General features: G+C 37.9%; 1 long non-coding RNA gene across 2 annotated transcripts; it reads left to right on the top strand.

Annotated features, from left to right (window-relative positions):
* The first annotated feature begins 9,941 nt into the window (after positions 1-9,941).
* LOC108176118 (uncharacterized) lies at positions 9,942-16,403 on the top strand. 2 transcript variants are annotated; one of them, XR_011378584.1, is made up of 5 exons: positions 9,942-10,055; positions 10,189-10,263; positions 11,355-11,927; positions 13,124-13,230; positions 15,650-16,403. It is a non-coding gene; the product is annotated as an uncharacterized lncRNA (long non-coding RNA). The 2 variants fall into 2 exon arrangements; XR_011378583.1 differs by having other exon boundaries at positions 10,189-11,927.
* The last annotated feature ends 2,079 nt before the right edge of the window (positions 16,404-18,482 follow it).

The raw sequence follows: 18,482 nt of genomic DNA, 5'->3' as shown, positions 1-18,482 counted from the left end.
GCATGTCCCAAATTATACATCTCTTCCCTCTCTTATTCCCACTCTTATGTTTAACAGGGATCACATTTCAGTTAATTTTTAACACTTAAGAATAACTGTGTATTAATTACAGAATTAAACCAGTCATATTAAGTAGAACAGACAAAAAAACTACTAAGAGGGATAATGTATTAAGTTGTTCATTAACAGTCAGGGCTATGCTGATCAAGTCACCATTTCCCATAGTGTCCATTTCACTTCAGGAGGTTTCCTTTTTGGTGTTCAGTCAGTTGTCACCGATCAGGGAGAACATATGGTATTTGTCCCTTTGGGACTGGCTTACTTCACTCAGCATGATGTGTTCCAGATTCCTCCATTTTGTTGCAAATGACTGGATTTCGTTGTTTCTTACTGCGGTATAGTATTCTAAAGAGTACATGTCCCATAATTTCTTTATCCAGTCTACCGTTGATGGGCATTTAGGTTGGTTCCAGGTCTTAGCTATTGTGAATTGAGCTGCAATAAACATTAGGCTGCAGACCGCTTTTTTGTTTGCCTATTTAAATTCCTTTGGGTAAATTCCAAGGAGTGGGATGGCTGGGTCAAACGGTAGGGTTATCTTCAGGTTTCTGAGGAATCTCCAGACTGACTTCCATAGTGGCTTGACCAGTTTGCATTCCCACCAACAGTGGGTTAGTGTGTCCCTTTTTCCCCACATCCTCGCCAGCATCTGTTGTTGGTAGATTTCTGCATGTGAGCCATTCTAACCGGGGTGAGGTGAAACCTCATTGTGGTTTTGATTTGCATTTCCCTGATTGCTAATGACCTTGAACATTTTTTCATGTGCCTGTTGGCCATTTGGATTTCCTCTTTTGAAAAATGTCTATTGAGGTCCTTGGTCCATACTTAAGTGGGTTGTTGGTTTTGTTTTTGTGGAGTTTCTTGATCTCTTTGTAGATTCTGGTTATTAACCCTTTATCTGTTGCATAGTTTGCAAATATATTTTCCCATTCTGTCGGTTGTCTCTTCACTCTCCTGACCGTTTCTTTTGCAGTACAGAAACTTCTCAATTTGATGCAATCCCAATAGTTAATTTTGGCTTTGACTGCCTGTGCCTCCCGGGTCTTTTCCAGAAACTCTTTGCCTGTGCCAATATCTTGAAGGGTTTCTCCAATGTTCTCTAGTAACTTGATGGTGTCAGGTCGTAGATTTAGGTCTTTAATCCATGTTCAGTGGATTTTTGTGTAAGGTGTAAGGTAGGGGTCTTGCTTCATGCTTCTGCACGTGGAAATCCAGTTTTCCCAGCACCATTTATTGAATAGACTGTCCTTGCTCCAGGAATTGGTTTTAGATCCTTGATCAAATATAAGTTGGCTGTAGATGTTTGGATTGATTTCTGGTGTTTCAATTCTGTTCCATTGGTCTATCCATCTGTTTCTGTACCAGTACCATGCTGTTTTGATTACAACTTCCCTGTAGTATGTCCTGAAATCTGGTATTGTGATGCCTCCGGCTTTGTTTTTGTTGTACAAGATTGCTTTAGCTATTCGAGGTCTCTTGTGCCTCCATATAAATTTCAGCACCAATTTTTCCAGATCTGAGAAGAAGGTCTTCGGTATCTTGATTGGTATTGCATTGAATTTATAAATTGCTTTTGGGAGGATGGACATTTTGATGATATTGATTCTTCCAATCCATGAGCATGGAAGATTTTTCCATTTCTTGGTATCCTCTTCTATTTCTTTCTTTAAGGTTTTGTAATTTTCATCGTAGAGATCTTTAACGTCCTTGGTTAAGTTGATTCCAAGGTATTTGATTGTTTTTGTAGCTATTGTGAATGGGATTGATCTTAGAAGTTCTTCCTCAGCCATGGCATTGTCTGTGTATACAAAGGCTGTTGATTTTTGTGCATTGATTTTATACCCTGCTACTTTGCCAAACTCTTCTATGAGTTCCAATAGTCTCTTAGTAGAGTTCTTTGGGTCCCCTAAATAAAGAATCATGTCATCTGCAAAGAGGGATAGTTTGAGTTCTTCCTTCCCAATTTGTATCCCTTTAATTTCTTTTTCTTGCCTAATAGCTCTGGCTAGAACCTCCAGAACTATATTGAATAGCAGTGGTGAGAGTGGACATCCCTGTCTGGTACCAGATCTCAGTGGAAATGCTTCCAACTTTTCCCCATTCAATAGGATGTTGGCTGTGGGTTTTTCATAGATTGCTTTGATTGTATTGAGGAATGTTCCTTCCAAACCCAGTTTGCTTAGAGTTTTCATCATGAACGGGTGTTGTATTTTATGAAATGCTTTCTCGGCATCTATTGAGATAATCATATGGTTTTTCTTCTGCAGTCTGTTAATGTGGTGTATCACATTGATTGTCTTGCGCACATTAAACCATCCCTGCATACCAGGGATAAATCCCACTTGGTCTGGGTGGATGATCTTTCTGATGTGTTGTTGCATTCTATTGGCGAGAATTTTTTTGAGGATTTTTGCATCTATGTTCATCAGGGATATTGGTCTGTAATTCTCTTTCAGTGCTGCATCTTTTTCCGGCTTAGGAATTAAGGTGATGCTGGCTTCATAGAAAGAATTTGGGAGGATTCCCTCTTCTTCGATTGTTCTGAATAGTTTGAGAAGAAATGGGATAAGTTCTTCTTTAAATGTCTGGTAGAATTCAGCAGTGAATCCATCTGGTCCTGGGCTTTTCTTTGTTGGGAGGGCCTTTATTACTGTTTCAATTTCTGTCTCATTTATGGGTCTGTTTAGGTTTTCGATGTCTTCCTGGTTCAATTTAGGTAGGTTGCATGTGTCCAGGAATCTATCCATTTCTGATAGGTTTTCCTGTTTGCTGGCATACAGGTCCTTGTAGTAATTTCTGATGATTCTTTTGATTTCTGTGGTGTCTGTTGTTACATTTCCTTTTTCATCTCTGATTTTATTGATTTGGGTCTTTTCTCTTCTTTTTTTAGTTAGTTGGGCCAATGGGGTGTCAATTTTGTTTATTTTTTCAAAAAGCCAGCTCCTCGTTTGGCCGATTTTTTGGAATGTTTTTCTTGATTCAATCCTGTTGATTTCTTCTCTGATTTTAATTATTTCTCTTCTCCTACTAGATTTGGGTCTGGTTTGCTGTAGGTTTTCTAGATCCTTGAGGTGAATTGAAAACTCATCTATTTGGTGACTTTCCAATTTCTTGATGTAGGCACCTATTGATATAAACTTTCCTCTTAACACTGCTTTTGCTGTATCCCATAAGTTTTGGTATGTTGTGCTGTTATCCTCATTTACTTCCAGAAAAATTTTGATTTCTCTTTTAATTTCTTCTATGACCCATTGTTCATTCAGGAGCATGTTGTTCAATCTCCATGTGTTTGCGTATGCTCTAGGGATTCCTGAGTTGCTAATTTCCAACTTCATTCCTTTATGGTCTGAGAAGCTGCATGGTATGATTCTAATTCTTTTAAATTTGCTGAGACTTGCTTTATGGCCTAGTATGTGGTCAATCCTAGAGAAGGTTCCATGTACTGCTGAGAAGAATGTAAAATCTTTAGCTGTAGGATTGAAAGTTCTGTATATATCTGTTAGATCCATTTGGGCTATAGTGTCGTTTAAATCTACTGTATCCTTGTTGATCTTCTGTCTTATTGATCTGTCTATTTCTGAGAGTGGAGTATTGAAGTCCCCCAGTACTATTGTATTGGGGTCTAAGTCTCCCTTTAAGTCCGTTAACAAATCTTTTAGATAAACCGGTGCCCTGTAGTTAGGTGCATATACATTGATAATTGTTATATCTTCCTGTTGAATTGATCCCTTAATCATTATATAGTGCCCCTCTTTGTCTCTCTTAACGGTTTTTGTGGTAAAATTTATGGTGCCTGATATTAAGATGGCTAGGCCCGCTCTTTTTTCATTTCTGTTGGCATGGTATATCTTTTTCCAGCCTTTCACTTTCAGTCTGTATGGATCTTTGTTGGAAAGATGTGTTTCTTGTAAGCAGCAAACAGATGGGTTTTGTTCCTTAACCCAATCAGCCAATCGGTGTCTTTTAACTGGACAGTTCAGGCCATTAACGTTCAATGTGACTAATGATAAGTGGTAACTTTGCCCTGCCATTTGCCAAAGATAAGTTCTAATATATGCTTTGAATTCCCTGTGATCTTTTGCTGTGAGGTTTCCTTCCTTGGTTTTCTTCCTTTACCTTCTTTCATATTGATGACCGTGTTTCTTTGTTTCTGTGTGTAACACATCTTTAAGCAGCTTTTGCAGGGCTGGACGAGTGGCAACAAATTCTTTCAATTTCTGTTTGCTATGAAAAGTCTTTATTTCACCTTCATTCACAAATGATCGCTTTGCAGGATATAATATTCTGGGCTGGCAGTTTTTCTTTCTTAGTACCTGGGCTATATCTTGCCATTCCCTCCTAGCTTGTAGAGTTTCTGATGAGAAGTCAGCTGTGAGTCTGATTGGAGATCCTCTGAGAGTAATCTGACGTTTCCCTCTTGCACATTTTAGGATCTTTTCTTTATGTTTCACTGTGGAGAGTTTAATTACAATGTGTCGTGGTGAGGATCTCTTTTGGTCATGTTTATTAGGGGTTCTGTGAGCTTCCTGTACTAGGATTTCTCTGTCCTTCTCCAAACCTGGGAAATTTTCTGCTAATATCTCACTGAAAAGGCCTTCTAATCCTTTCTCCCTCTCCATGCCTTCAGGAACTCCTAGAACCCGAATGTTGGGTTTTTTAATAGTATCCTGAAGATACCCGACAATATGTTTTAGATTTCTAATTTCCTCTTCTTTTCTTTGGTCTGACTGTATCCTTTCCTGTTCTCTGTCTTCTAAGTCCGATATTCTCTCTTCTGCTTCACCCATTCTGTTTGTAAGGCTCTCTATTGTGTTTTTCATTTGATCTATTGAGTTCTTCACTTCAGTCACTATCACAGTTTCCTGTTGTACTAGTTGTTTCGTTTCATTTTGATTCCTCCTTAATATTTCATTTTCATGAGAGAGATTTTCTATCTTGTCCATTAAGGATTTCTGTAGTTCAAGAATTTGTTTTTGAGAACTTCTTAATGTTCTTATCAATTTTTTTAGATCTGCTTCTTGCATTACTTCTATCTCATCATCTTCATAATCTTGAATTGGGGTGTCTTTTTCATTTGAGGGCGTCATGGTGACTTCCTTGTTTTTATTACCTTGGTTTTTGCGTTTGTTATTTGGCATATTGGAGATATTTGGTTTCTTCACTGTGGTGCTTTTTCTTGTTATACTATGACTCTAGATTAAGTGGACTATCTGTTTTTGATGGAGCCTTAGGGCTTGAGATGGGTGTAGCCTGAGAGCTCTGTTTGATTTATAGAAAAGTGTCAGAGATAATACAGAGAGGTTAAATACTCTGCTCAGCTTGCTTACCCTCATGTAATCATCCGACATTACCATACAGTGATACATCATACATTTGTCAAATCCAGGAGTCCCCTGTTGGTCTGTGACCATTAATTACGTGTCAGACTTGATCAGGTCTCATTCATTTCTCCATGGATGTCTTTTGGCTCCAGGACCCAATCATAGTTCCCATGATGCATTTATGCACCATGTCCCTTTCACTTCCTAGCTGTGTTCACTTACTTTCATGCAACCTAGCAAGTAATAATACACTGAATATCTTTTTAAATCTCTGGAAAATTAAACATTTCAGAAAGCTCTTTTTTTTTTTTTTTTTTTGCATGGTCACTTTTGCCAAAATGGCATTCAAATGATTGCTAGAAAAACATAAGAGTTATTTTGAAATTTCCTGTATAGCAATCAAACTCAACTTACTATAATTCCATAACTGTATACTTGAGATGGGAAGTCTGGGAAAACAGCATGAGCAGTTGTCGGTATGAGGAAGCATCTGACTTTTCACTATGGCTCTGCTTCTGCTGACACTTTTATGATACTGTAGAAGCAAAGTACAAAGTGATGAGAAGAAGGAAACAAAAGTCCAAAATTTCAGACACCAATGACAAAACTGTAAAAATGATCCCAATTAGACTGATTATACTGATATATTAGTTACTGAGCAAAAATTGCAGGTAAAATACTCTAAGTGTCAGAAATGAAGCAGACCATGTCCTCTCATTTTTCACTCCTTGTTCACACAGATTCTTATTTATTTCCTAAATAACCAATTTGTCCCTATTTTTTCATTGTAATATAACAGACTATTGAGCTAATCATTTCTCACACGCATTTAATTTTTTACCAACTTTAAATTAAAAATACATGGAAATCAGGTTTATAAGAAGTAATTTAAAAATTAAAAACATTTTCTCCTGGATCTTTGTTTTTGATAAATTATTTCAAAACTGTATGCATTCCAGGTTCATATATTTAAACTATTCTGCTGCAATGTTTCCATGAGCAGTTCTCCTGTTCTTATTTTATGAACTAAGACATTCATTTCATCTTGGGTTATATCTTGGTTTCTACTATGTTATCAATGCTTCATGATTCAATATAATGTTTTTTTTTTCTTGTTTGGAATTGTGATACCATCTAGATTAACCTGGTATTAAATAATGACCCAAAATGGTACTTCAGTGGACCTTAAAGAGTATATAAATTTAATGTAGAAAAGAAGTAAAGAAAATATTCTGAGAGGTGCTAAAAATAGATTGGTATTTTTGGGTGTAAAGGTGTGTGGGTGTTTTAATGACAGGTGAGAGGTTTGGTGATAATATAATTAGCCAATGAATAATAGCTGTTAGATTAGAGATATACGTTAGCTGTACAGAATAATAATTATCTCTGAGCCTGGAAGATCATAGTTCCTGGCCATGCCTAAAAACTAATGTTTGCCTTTTAAGAGAAAGCTTGGTTGCCTGGAGTATTAAAAAAAATCACCATCCTTAATACATTTATTTATGTCAGAGACCTACCTCCTGAAGAGAGATTCTAAAGAAAAATAGAGGAAGCCAAAAAGCAAATCTCAAAAAAGAATTGATAGAGAATCTAGCTTTGTTGCTGTTATTTTAAAGGGGCTCATGAGGGAAGGAATTTCAAGACACAGGAAAATACCTTCAACATAAATAAAGGAGGAAGCTGATACAGACATGGATTTCAGCTGATGTTACTCACTTTCTTGAGAATTAAAAGTGTGAGAACATTGAGAGCTTATTAGGTGTGAAGATCCATGTGTTGGATCTGAAGAAAACAATTGCCTTTTTTACAAAGTCGCACCTACTTCTAGGGTTAAATAGGGCATAGGGCTGCTCAGTGGATTAAACAAATAGCTTTTGAATTTTGACAGCTATGGCTGTAATTAGTGGACCAGAAGATTTTGACTTTGATGCTTTAAAAAGAGCTATATTTAAGCCCACTCAACATTTAAGTCTTTCAGTTGCTAGAGCTGTCTCTTCCTTATTTAAGGAGAATCTGTTTCTTCAGATAAGTTGAAGAGAATACAAGTGGAAAAAGTGTTGTTTTCAAATCAGTCAACCCAGGATTGTATACATTTACATTTACTGTAAATCAAGCAATCTGGATATTCTTAGTTTGACTTTTTTTTTTTTTTAACAAACATGCCAATGTTTGTGCATATATGACATTTCTCTATGTTTACCAGTTACATAACAGTTGCAGATTTTCCATATTCTATAAAAGGGAAATTGGAGAACTCAGGCTAAGCAGGATATGGGTGTTTCTCTTTTCATATTTATTGGTTTAGAAATGTTATTGTTAACTGTTCCCTAATCTCATGTCTGTTTGTTTTTTTTTTTTTTCATTTTCCAAGCTCTATAGTAATTGCTGTAGTTAGATTTTAAATGTTCATACAACTTCATTTTTATTCCTGATGGCCTTTCTGACACATGGGTGGGAACAAGTGAGACACTGACACCACTGGAAACTTTCTGTGTGGGAATATCAGTGTCATGTGATCGTCTGCACCTTCACACAAGGTCTCTGTGAGGGACGGTCTCACACATCAGGACCTGCCTGGTCTCACAGCAGAGGTGAAGCCAGCAGAGCTGGGACGTGCTCGCCTGCTCCTGACCAAGCCTGTGCTCCAGCTGGGGACATCCCAAGGTACAGACACAGACAGCAGCTACTGTGGGTGTGTGCGTCCATCTCCATGTCGCCTCTCACCCTGTTGATGGCAGAGGAATAGAGCAGCACTTGGTCCGGGAGAGATGTGTGGAAAGGTGGGGTTAAATTATGATCCATGTTAACATCTAAAGTTACCTTTATTCTAGAGGAGAGGGCAGGAGTGGATCAGAATGAGAATTTGTCAAAAGAATTCAATAGGCATGAAATTTTTAAAATTGTCACGTTTTGTGGTATATTTATTTCCTTTTATAAGACATTATATATACTTTTATTTCTCATCACAATGGATGCTATTTATCTGGCTAGCAATGAATAACCCAAACTTTGAATTACCTTAGCATGATGTAACCTGTGTTAAATTTTGAAACCTTTGTTAATATGTTTGTTTTCTATCAATGGAAATCTAGTCTAATATGTACCAATTCATTTTGTTGATATATATGTATATAGATATAAGACAAAAATAATTGCACAAAAATCAGTTATTTCAGAAAATATATGACCTCAAGCAAAGATTTATTTTAATCTTTTATTTATTTATTTGAGAGGTGGAGTTACAAACAATGAGAGGGAGAGACAGAGTGAGATCTTCCTTCCATTGGTTCACTCCCCAGTTCTCCACAATGGCTGGAGCTACAGGATCCGAAGCCAGGAGCCAGGAGTTACTTCCCAGTCTCCCATGCAGGAGCAGGGGCCCAAGGACTTGGGCCAACTTCTACTGCTTTCCCAGGCCACAGCAGTGAGCTGGATTGGAAGAAGTGCAGCCGGGACTAGAACAGGTGCCAATATGGGATGTTGGTGCTGCAGACGTAGGATTAACACACTGCCCCACAGCACAGTCCCCTGGAGTTAAGATTTATATTGTAATTGGGAATATGTGTTTCTCATCTATAATTTGAAAACAGTAGCAATGTGTAGACTTGCTGTTAGAATTATAAGTGATGCTTATCTCAGTTAATTATACTTTCATACACCCCGACCTAGAAATCCCATCATTTCTTAATTTTTCTCAACTCTGAGGTCATGTCCATGAAGGCCAGTGACTATCAGGATGATGAGATAAATGAGTGCTGGGATGTGAGAGAATATGATTCAGCAGCATGGGGTGTTCATTGAATTAGTGTGTGTGTGTGTCCCTCATGTAAGAGGTGCCTCTGTCATGTTGTGGTGATCATTTGGACCTAATACATGTACTGAGTATCAAGTTAATTTTTCAAGAGAGGGTATAAATCTGGATATTTATGTACAAATTATATCCATTTGCAAATTTTGGCAACTAATTAAGTTAACTTTAAAACAGTTTAAAAGTTTAATACAGTATGTCCATATCTGAATAGGATCTCTCTTCTAAAACATCACAAAAAGGAATTTAAATCACTTTTTCCTGGCCAGCATTGTGATGGGGTGGGTTGAGTCAGCACCTGCCATGCCAGTTCCCATATCAAAGTGCTCCTTTGTGCCCTTGCTGCTCTGCTTCAGATCCAGCTCCCTGCTAATGTGCCTGAGATGACAGCACAAGATGACCCAAGAGTCTGTCCCTCGGCTACCCATGTGGGAAACCTGATGGAGCTCCTTGTTCCTGGTTTCAGCCTGGCCCAACCCCTAGAATGCCAGCCATCTGGGGAGTGAACCAGTGGAGAGAAATTCTAACTTTCCCTCCATCTCTCTCACTCTGGAACTCTCTGCTTTGCAGATAAATAGATTAAATTTTTAAAAAATCTTTTCTGTATTTTCCAGGGTTAGGGTGATCTTAATTCACTTTCTACAGGCCAGAGCGTATATCATTCCTGCTACTCTCCCCGTTATTCATGAAACATTTCCCCGAATTTAGCTGAATCTGTTATGTCTCGTGAAACATCTCTGGTCCTTGCTGTGTTTTTAGCCTGAAACTCTCAGAAATGAGTGAGGAGAAAGTGACATACTCAGAACTGAAATTGTCTCACGCAAAGAAAAAGGAAGGCAAAAGACATCTAGCTCACAAAAAAAGAGGTAACTTTTCTTGTTTTCTGATTTCTGAGAACATAATGTCAGGTAGAAAAAAATTAGCATAAATGTTTATCCTGCTTAGGTTCTTATCTGTTTACCAAGCTCATTATATATCCACTTTTTAAATTTTTTACAGAAAACCCATGCACAGTAATCCTGGGAATCATCTGTGCTGTGCTCCTGCTGGCAAGCATAGGGTTAGGATATATGTGTGAGTATGTGCAGCTATGTGGATGTGAGTGGGCAATAAGAAAAAGAGAAGGAAATCGATTAGCCCAAGAAATGGTGGATTTTAAAAATACGAAGTCTTTTTTTTTTTTCTTTTTAGTTGTGGTCTGGAATATGGACACTGTAATAGATTGCTGAACTGGAGGAAGAGTTACAGTTATTGTGAAGGGGACATGGAGGGACTATGTATTTGATATTGCTAGATTTTTACAACCAGATAAAATTTAATGTTGGTACATAGGAGCATCATGGAAATGAAAAGATTCTGTTGTGTGACAAACACTTGAGTGATTTTTTTCAAATTATTTATTCGAGGGAGGGATGGAGGAAGAAAGAGAGAGAGAGATCCCACCTTCTCATTATCTAAGTTTTAAAGTCCGCAACAGCGGGGACTGGGCTGGGTCACAGATGTGGGACAGAAATGCAATCCGCTCATGTGGGTGTCAGCGACCCATTCACTTTGAGCCATCACTACTGCCTCCCAGCATCTCCATTAACAGAAAGTGGGAATCAGGAACTGAACCGAGCTAGCAAACTTGTGTGCCTGATATGGACAACAGGCATTTTTTAAAAATAGAACAATAGCTTTTTATTTTACATTTTTATTCTCAACTTAATGGAAGAAACTGCTGTTTCTCTCTTAGACTTTTAACTTTCCTTTTGCACATTAGAAATAGCTATATGAACTCATTTGCCGTGCATATTTTATGCATTCATTATACATACAGGCAAATCCCTTATGTCAATATGTAAATTCTAAATTGAGTCACATGCTGAGAAACCATTATTTAAAGATGGCATAAAATCTAGTTCATTTTTAATTTCCTTTGTTTGCAGTTTATGAAATGAACACTACTTTTTTTATGTGTCTTTGAATTAATAGATTTCAAGTTACATATAATTGTAGTTTTATATAAAATATATTTTATGGCCTGCAACAAAAATATTTTATCTATGATTATAATCCCAAGTAATCATCACCATGTTCTTTTATACCTAGAATTATAGGATATGATCATAATTAAGTGATCTTTTAAGTCATTTATGTTGTTAATTTTGTAATGTGGATTGAAGATTTTCAGAAGTGTCCCAAATGCACAACACAGGATATGGAAAACACAAAAGAAAAGAATACTTCCTCAGTACAGCTGGAAGATCATTCAGTGGTGCCATCAGGTAGAGGTTTGTACTCAATCTTTAGGTTAATAGTTGACAGGTTATTTTCATAGACTTACTGCTTTCTGTCCATTTCAACATATAAACTTTAAAAAGTTGATATTGGATCTTATGAGGAGTTTTAGGTTTTAACTTTACTCTCCTCATTAAATCTATTTTTAAAATCATAGTTAACTAAGCATTCGAGTTTGAAAAGATGTTTGGGTACAGAAAAACTCTTCTTTTATGCTAATTCCTTCTGAAGAAAAAATTAAATACCTAAAATCTTGTTTTTTAAATGGCCTGGTGTCTTGGGATGGGGGTGGCTTTTGTTTTGAAGAACAAGCCTGTGGCTTCTTGCAAGGAAGACACTTTTGCTGTGGAAGAAACTGCTACTATTTTTCTGAAAAAGAAGAAACATGGGAGGAGAGCAGGAATTTATGCTGGAACATGGATTCTAGCCTTGTGAAGATTGATGACATCCAGGAACTGGTATGTTCACTTAATTAACCTTTATGAGAAGCTTGCAAAGACTGAGTTAGGCTACCTGTGTAGGCTTTCCTTGAGTCTTATTTGACTGCAAGGTGGAAACACTTGTGTTTGTAGAGGGGAAGACATGCTTTAAGGACCTAAATAATTTCACTTTCTAAAGCAGCAGAGGTGGCTTGTTGTGTGTGCCATGGAATTATATTGAGTCCTTACTACTTATGTTTTCATGATTTGTGAATGATTAAAAAAACCTAAATGAGTGAATTAGTTGGCACTTAATTTTAGTAATTCTTCAGAGCCCTAGAATAATAAAGTATATTTTAAACCTTCTTCTACAATACCTCTATGTATTTCATAGGTATCAAAAGAGAAACCATTACAATTTTCTTTTTTAAAGAACTTAACTAAAGTGATGGGAATTTGGGTTGTTTCCACTGCTGTTGTGATGAGCAGCTCTTCATTAACCATCCTTAGACACGTCAGCTGTGCATGCCTTTCATGTGTCTCCTCTGCAGTTCATCACAAACCTGTATGAGTGCAATTATTGGGTGTTTCCAGTTTTACAAAATAATGCCACAATATTTTTCAATTTGCTTTTTCTTCTAGTATGAAGATATTCTATTGTTTCCTACCATCCTAAAATCTTGTGTTTGCTCTCTGTAAAGCATTTCCTTGTAGCTTTGTTTGCCTTTACTTGATCTCCACTGAACTTGATATCCTTTATTGTTCATATATGTTTTCTATGAAACATCTACACTTGATTTTTCTTCATTTTTTTCTTTTGGATGATTTTGCTTTCTAATTGATTTATATGAACTAATGTTTTGTTCTTGGAACTACATTACTGTATGCATGTCCAGATTTGAAACTTCCCTTCCCATGTTCTTGAAGGTGTGTTTTGATGAAGAGAAGTTCTAAGTTGAATGAATCCATACTTACCAATCTCTTTTTTGGTATTATGCTTGGAGATTTTTGCGTCTTTCTATAGAGGTTCACCATGGTCCTTTCTTGATATCTTTCAAGCCACAAAGATGCAGGAGATTCAGACTTTTAGAACTTTGACTTCCATGGCTTCTCTGCACAGTAGATGAACTAAGATTGTCTTAAGTGAAATGATTAGTATTTTGTACAAGTCCTTTGTAGATAAAAGGCAATTATTGATGTAATAAGTAATACTAGTAATTCTAACCTGTGCACAGAATTTCATTCAATCACACATCAAATACACTTACTGGATTGGATTATACAAAAAAGAAGATAAAAATGAGTGGAAGTGGCGGGACAACACGAAACTTGCTCAGCAACTGTAAGTTTGCATTTCACATTCTATGAGGTGGGAAATCACATAGTGTACTAGAGGATCCTGAGTGCCATGGAGCACTGTTCAGTCCCTGCTGGGTCAGGGAGTACAGTTCGTGTGGGGGGCAATGGAAGGAAGAGGTTTTATGTTTTTAATGGGGGAGACACAGGTGATCTAATGTGATAATGGTGTTGGTATAATGATTTAAAGGAGGTGAATGAGAAAGCTAAGGGAGCTCTCTGATGGGGTAGCATCCTGGAAGGAAGACTAACTGGTGTAGAGATGGGGGAGTGCATTTGGTTTTCTCCAGGAAACAGGAAGAGTATCAGTGATACTGGAGGAATCTGAGAAAGGAAGGAAAAGTAGGTCAGAGAGATGACATGGATGAGATCATCTAGGAGTGAGAGACCACAGAAAGACTTTGATTTCTCTTTTTTTTTTCTTTTGACATGTAGAGTTATAGATAGTGAGAGAGAGACAGAGAGAAAGGTCTTCCTTCCGTTGGTTCACAGCCCAAATGGCTGCTACGGCCAGCGCTGCGCCGATCTGAAGCCAGGAGCCAAGTGCTTTCTCCTGGTCTCCCATGTGGGTGCAGGGCCCAAGCACTTGGGCCATCCTCCACTGCCTTCCTGGGCCACAGCAGAGAGCAGGACTGGAAAAGGAACAACCAGGACTAGAACCTGGTGCCCATGTGGGATGCCAGCGCCGCAGGTTGAAGATTAACCAATTGAGCTATGGCACTGGCCCTAATACTTTGACTTCTTAATGAGTGCAGTGATTCTCTTTTGGAGGGTTTTGAGCTGCAGGATGACAAGGACAACCTTCCTATTTTAAAAAGTCCCCTGGACACTGTGTGGTCCTTAGGTGGTGAATGGGAGATACAGATTGCAACTAAGAGAGTCACACTGAAAGTCAGTTGTCATCAACCAAGTGAGTGATGGTGGTGGTTTGGTCAGGACAGGTAGGGAGGGTGCTGGGGAAACGGAGCCAGATGCCAGACCTACTGTGAAAACGTGTGAGAGGAAGAGAATTCAGAGATGGCTGCCAGGTTTTAGTCCAGCAATGATGACAGTAGAGCTGTCATTAACTGCTACGAGGAGCATCAGGCATTCAGTATTAGTGACAAGTTTGATACATCCATTATACATTTTGATATCTGTGGGCATGTCACATAGACATGTTGTGCATGATTGTAAACTTCATGTAAAAAATCTGTCCTAGGGATGTGTATTTAATGTGTGTCAATGTATGCAGGGGTGTGGACACTATGAGATGATATTTTGAGTACTTTTTTATGCTTTATTTTATTAGAAAATCAGAGTTGGAGAGAGATCCTCCAACTCCTGGTTGACTCCCCAAAAAGCCACAATAGCCAGGGATGTGCCAGGAGCTTCATCCAGGTGTCCCATGTGGGTGACGGGTGTCCCAGGACTTGGGCTGTCTTCTTTTAGTTTCCCAGCACATTGACAGGAGCTGAATTGGAGGTGGAGCAGGCATGAATTGAACAAGAGCTCATATGGGATGTTGGCATCTCAAACAGCAGCTTAATTCACTGTGCCACAAGGCCAGCGCCTGTTGTGGGGATTTTGATTGCTGAGATATCCAGACCCTGATCCCCAGGACACCCAAACATTTAGCTATTGTGGTGATGAGGATGATTACAAAAGGGTCCTAAGAAAAGTAGTGAGATTGAAAGGAGGAAACCAGGAAAGAGCAGTGGGATACCTAAAAAAGGCACAACTAAAGCAATGTGCCAAAGTTAAATGGTTGCTGACTTCTGTCAATAATAATTTTGTGACTTGAAATTATTATTATCAGACTCATATATCTGGTGGGAAATTCAAATTATATACTTTTTCCATATATCATAGCAAGTCCTATAACTTAGAATCCATGTTGAATATTCTCATTGTCCAACATCACAAAATATCAACACTCTGTTTGGTGGAGCAGACATGAGCTCAGTGGGAGTAAGGTCACCTTGTGTGTGAAATGCCAACCAGCTCCTCCTAGTGCTGAAGGTGAGGACGGGGTTGTGGCCTCCTGCTATCTGCACATCAATCTGAGTCACAGGACACTGGAGCTGTCATTGTATCTAATTATAATGTGTCACTAATAACCTTACCTTATTTAGTAACTCCGGTGAGTTGCTGAAGTCTCAGAACTTCCAGAGTGAGCCCATCTAAAGCCTACCCACTGTGTTCTGTGTACCTAGTCCTCATCTGCAGTCATTCACCAGCATGAACTGTCCCTTAGCTTTAGAAATACTTACACCTTCTGATTTGCCACCTGTACATCTGTCAGAGGGATTTTGTGTTCACTTAATAATCACACACACACATACACACACACACATTTTTAAATTGTGACAATGAAATATTGCCCAAAGAATGCTATTCTAAAATAAATATATTCTCTGACATAGGACTTTCCGTCAATCAAATAAAGTGGGTGAAAAATGTGGATGCCTGAAGCCACAATACATTAATAATGCTGATTGTTCAAGATCTTTTCCTTACATATGTGAGAAGAATAAGCCCTTCTTCAATAATTAGTACAACCTTTATGGAAAGCAGTATGGAGATTCCTCAAAGACTGAAAATATATCTACAACATGACTCAGCCATCCCTCCTCTAGGAATATGTCCTGCAGTAACAAAGTCCACAAGGAAAGCGATTCCTGCACTCCCATGTTTACAGCAACCTAATGTTTAACAGCAAATATATGGAATAAACCTATATATCCATAAACTGATTACTGTATGAAGAATATGTGTGTGATGAAATATTACTTAGCCACTAAAAAGAATGAAATCCTAATGTTTGCAACAAAATGAATGCAACTATAGATCATTATGCTAAGAGAAATAAGCCAGACAAGGAAAGACAAATATAAAAAGTTCTCTCATATTTGGATATTAATATATAATGTATTAAAATGATATGAATTTCTTATTGTTTAGTATATGCATAGGTAGAAGTGTTCTCTTCACTGAATTGTATCATATATATAACAAATCACCCTCCTTTTCTCACTTCATGATCATTGACATGAATTCCATGTAATATTAAAATCCCTGTTTTCAAGAAAAGAGTGAATGTATGTATATAATAGCTACATATGAAGTGAATATGACAAGATTTTAAAAATTGCTAAATCTTAAAATAAATTTTGCAAATAAAAAAATTCAACCAAAATATATTTTATTTTTGAGTGACACAAAGATAGTAATTATATCTATTTTTGGGGAATAGTATGATATTTAATACATGTTTGCAATATGTAATGATCCACTAAGGGTAACTGGCATATCTATCAACTCAGGCACTTATTTCTTTATGTTGGGTACATTCAAATCTAGCTAACTGAAATATTCAGTTGTCATAGGACATTCGAAGTTATTTCTCATAACCAGCTGCACCTCTGTACCAATAAACAATCTTCTCCCCATCACTCTCTCTGCTACCTGCTTTTAAGGCTCTGGTAACCACTATTCCAGTCTCTGATTTACAGTCAATGTTTTTTTTTTAATTTTTTTTTATTTTTTATTTATTTTTTGACAGGCAGAGTGGACAGTGAGAGAAAGAGACAGAGAAAAAGGTCTTCCTTTTGCAGTTGGTTCACCCTCCAATGGCCGCCGCGGACAGCACACTGCAGCCGGCGCACCGCGCTGATCCGATGGCAGGAGCCAGGTACTTATCCTGGTCTCCCATGGGGTGCAGGGTCCAAGCATTTGGGTCATCCTCCACTGCACTCCCTGGCCACAGCAGAGAGCTGGCCTGGAAGAGGGGCAACCGGGACAGAATCCGGCGCCCCGACCGGGACTAGAATCTGGTGTGCCGGTGCCGAAAGGCGGAGGATTAGCCTAGTGAGCCGTGGCGCCGGCCTACAGTTTTGTTTAAGCTTCCATATAAAAGTGAAAATAGTTAGTACTTGTTTTTATGTTACTTCAGTAAAAGTAGTGTATTCTCATTCTTTCCATGCTCCTGAAAAATACAGAATTCCATTCTATTTTATGGATGAGTAATATTCCAAACAGCATTTTTATCCATTAGGGACACTTAAGTTGAGCTCATATTTTGATTACTGTGATCATTCTGAATTAAACATGCAAGTGCAAGGATTCTTCAATATACTGCTGTCAATTCCTTTAGATAAACATGCAGATATGCAGAGCAGTTATAACAAAACAGCCTTGTACTTGGCAAAAAAAAAAAAAAACAGATGGATAGACCAATGGAGCATAATAGAAACTCCAGAAACCAGGCCACACATCTATAATCAACTCTATTTGACAAGGAAGCTAAACTCAATTCCTGAAGCAAGGGCAACTTCTTCAACAAGTGATGCTGCAAAAACTGGATCTTTGCATGCAGAATATGAAACTAGACCCCTACTATACACCTTGCCAAAAATCCACTCAAAATGGGTCAAAGACCTACGTCCATGACCCAATACCATCACAATACCACAGAACATTGGAGAAACCCTGCAAGATAGTGGCATAGGAAAGACTTATTTTAAAAGACCCCAGAAGTACAGCAATCAAAGCCAAAATTAACAAATGGGATTACACCAAATTGAGATGCTTCAGCACTGCAAAAGAAAGCTCACAAAGTGAAGAGGAGAAAATATTTGCAAACTATGCAAGTGATAAAGGATTAATATCCAGAATATACAAGGAGCTCAAGAAACTCAACAACAACAGAACAAACAATCCAGTTAAGAAATGAGCAAAGGACTTGAACATTTTTCAAGAGGAAATTCAAACAGCTAACAGACCTGAAAAATGCTCAGGAACATTAGCCATCAGGGAAATGCAAATCAAAGCCACAATGAGGTTTCATTTCACCCCAGTTAGGATGGCTCTCATACAGAAATCAGTGAACAACAAATGGTGGTGAGGATGTGGGGAAAAAGTACCCTAATCCACTGTTGGTGGGAATGTAAACTGGTGTAGCCACTGTGGAAGACAGCATGGAGATACCTCAGAAATCTGAATGTAGATCTACCATATGATGCAGCCACCCCACTCCTTGGAATTTACCCGAAGGAAAAGAAATCAGCATATGAAAGTCATCTGAATCTCCATGTTCATTGTAGCTCAATTCACTATAGCCAAGATATGGAATCAATCCAGGTGTCCATCAAATGAAGACTGGATAAAGAATTATGATATAAATATATATATATATGTATATGTGTGTGTATATTTATATATATATATATACACACTATGGAATACTACACAGCAGTA

The sequence above is a fragment of the Oryctolagus cuniculus genome, chromosome 9 (assembly GCF_964237555.1).
Source record: "Oryctolagus cuniculus chromosome 9, mOryCun1.1, whole genome shotgun sequence".
Taxonomy (NCBI): Eukaryota; Metazoa; Chordata; class Mammalia; order Lagomorpha; family Leporidae; genus Oryctolagus; species Oryctolagus cuniculus.
This window is presented reverse-complemented; position numbering and strand designations above follow the sequence as displayed.